This window comes from Eurytemora carolleeae, unplaced genomic scaffold (genome assembly GCF_000591075.1).
Source record: "Eurytemora carolleeae unplaced genomic scaffold, Eaff_2.0 scaffold74, whole genome shotgun sequence".
Lineage (NCBI taxonomy): Eukaryota > Metazoa > Arthropoda > Copepoda > Calanoida > Temoridae > Eurytemora > Eurytemora carolleeae.
Genome location: NW_019396090.1, coordinates 295,234 through 298,546, shown reverse-complemented (window position 1 = coordinate 298,546; position 3,313 = coordinate 295,234).

The window sequence follows — 3,313 nt, the reverse complement described above, 5'->3', positions numbered from 1 at the left end:
ATATAAAGATTGAAATTAAATATCGTTGCAACATTTTTTACAAACTGTTTTTCTACGCTCAGACTTTAAGTGGATTTTTTAACTAAAAGTTTTGTTAATAAGCAACGTACAAAAATTAGAGCGCACTATAATTGCGAATAAACGGCGCAAAGATAAATGTATAAATAAATTAGACACTTTTATATCATGATTAGAAATATTTATTAGACACTTTTATATCATGATTAGAAATATTTATTTACCCAAATTTATCATATCGTATATTTTCAAACTGCAAACTGACTAATGGCTACAGGGCCAATAGGATGGCTACAGGGACAAAAGGATGACTACAGGGACNCTGATAACAAAAAAATTCTTTCTACAATGTTTAAATCGATTTGAATGTAAATTGATAATGTTTAATGAAAGGCTAATCAAAACATGATATATTTGAGACAAAGTTTTTTTAAAAGTGATTTCTATGTGAGAGCTTGCATCCTTTGGATTTATGTGAAAACTTTGAAAATCAAATTTCTTGAAAATTTTCGAGAAAAAAACAAAACCATGTATTTCAATGTTTCTCATGGGATTTAATTCTCCAATAACTTTTTCCTGTTTTCTTTTTAAAAGTTTGAAAACTTTCAATTTATTTGCGACATTTTTATAAGAGTTAATTTAAAGTTTTTAAAATTGAAATAAATACATTTTCATTTACACATAAATCACAAACTCCAAAAATTAATTGGAATTGATCAAAGAATACAAACAATTATAACCAAAGTTTAAACTAGAAATAATCAATTAATCAAATAGAATTCTAATAATTGATATAATATTCTGTAAACTTTTGAGTTAATCACAATTTAATTCTTAAAATTAATTAAATATTCTGTAAAATTTGTTATTAATTAATAATTCGATATTAATTAATAATTCGATATTAATTTGCAAGGTTTGATCAATGAATCACTCCTGTATGCCGAGCCCATTAGCGCCTCATTCAAGTAGGATTTAGTCATGTGTTTGTTGTCTATTCTGAACCAATAGAAATAGTATGGCGGTAACATCTATCTTTCTATCTATCTCAATATCCAATTAGAGATATGAATCCTTCAATCGGCGGTATCAGTAAATAGAAATATTTTCTTCTACTAAAACATAGTGTGTATTGACCAAGTTATAAAGGGAGTGTTCGCAAAAAATGAAAGGGGGTATAGGCTTACGGCGAAAAATAAGCGCTTTTGATCGCTACTAATCTTACTTCTATCTGTAGCGTCTATAAGGAGAAAATGGTTAAAAACGACTTATACCGAATAACGTAGTGTCCATACAAATTCAGAGCGTTGCAATATTCAACTCGATCGTGAACAAATCAATTTAATTCCACACAAAGCATTCAGATATTACAACCAATAGTCATCGATTATTTTTTGACGCATTCGTATATAATTGATATTTCATGATATTTTTTATTTTTTATGATCTGATGATAGACACTTTTGTAAACGTTAATCACTGTTTCGAGGATTTTTATAATGAAGACGACATTTTCATATTTTCAATTAACTATCGATACCGACTAAAAAGATTTCTTTTTCAATTATGCTATCTCTGTAAAATGACTTCCAATCTATATTTTCATCATTGTTACTCCAAAAACTGATTAAAGGGTCCTGTGTGAATCAGAATTGCCAATCTATACCTGGAGGGTAACTTAGGTCTACTGACTCTTTAAACTCGTTCCTATCTATTGTTCTGTAATATAATTAATAGGTTGCTCAGTTTTCTTGTGTTTTAAGGTAATTTATTTCCTGAGAAAGTATGTCGAAAAGATAACATTGACAGCACAACTAAACATAAAGATTACCTAATCACTGATTCTTCTACAATACATTTTATCTTTCCAAATTGCTTTTAATGAATTAACTATTTGCGATATTTTACAGTATCTGAAAAAGTGAATTGGATTTTGAATTTATTAAATCATGCATTTAATAAAATAATTTTAAGGATGTAATTTAAAGGTAATCTTTCTTTTTAGAGTGGCAGGCTCGTTTCCCAATGCTACCCTGAAAAGCTTTGAAAAATTGAATTGTTTTTAAGGATACCATTGTTAATGGGCATGGATTATTTTAAAACTACGACACCAGTTCCAGTAATATTTATTTTATTCTTCAATTGAATTTATTTAATTTGTCCAAATTGTCAAAGTTTAAAAACTGCAATTCCTGAACAGTAGATATAGGTATTGCATACAAAAAAATGCTTTGAACTCTTACTTGCACACAGTTGGCAAGCAATGTTTTCACTGTAATCTGATTTAAAATTTAAAGAAGTTTTACATGAACTGTTGATGGGATAAACATGAACTGTTGATGGGATAAACATGAACTCTTCATGGGATAAACATGAACTCTTCATGGGATAAATATGAACTCTTGATGGGATAAATATGAGCTCTTGATGGGAGAAATATGAACTCTTGATGGGATAAAATATGAACTTTTGATGGAATAAACATGAACTCTTGATGGGATTCACATAAACTCTTGATGGGATAAACATGAACTCTTGATGGGATAAACATATGAACTCTTGATGGAATAAACATGAACTCTTGATGGGATAAACATAAACTCTTGATGGGATAAACATGAACTCTTGATGGGATAAACATATGAACTCTTGATGGAATAAACATGAACTCTTGATGGGATAAACATGAACTCTTGATGGGAAAAACATCAACTCTTGATGGGATAAACATGAACTCTTGATGGGATAAACATGAACTCTTGTTGGGATAAACATGAACTCTTGATGGAATAAACATGAACTCTTTATGGGATAAGCGTGAACTCTTGATGGGATAAACATGAACTCTTGATGGGATTAACATGAGGTAATTGCATTAAACAAATTGCATTCGTATTTGTTTCATTTTCCCATTTTATATGTTGTGTTGAAATTATATTGACCGGTCAATTGTACCTGTCTATATATCCAGGTATAGGCCGGTGTTTCAATGCATACAGGTATACAAGGGGTGTTTATTGCTCCTAAACTGAGAGTAAACATTAGTCCAGGGATTTTTAAAATCTTCTTAAATCGAGAGATTTAACGTTTTGAGAGATTAGAGGAAAGGTATTTATTGTATTTTAACTATTTGCGACTTAATGGAGTTTAGGTCACAAAATATATAATATAAAGTTAAATACACACGTTTAGTTTTGTTTTTACAATTAACCCTTCTTTAACTTTCACTCTGGGTAACAGCCCTATTCCAACCCTTTATCTTTCCTTTAACCCTATTTACCCCCCCCCCGCCCCC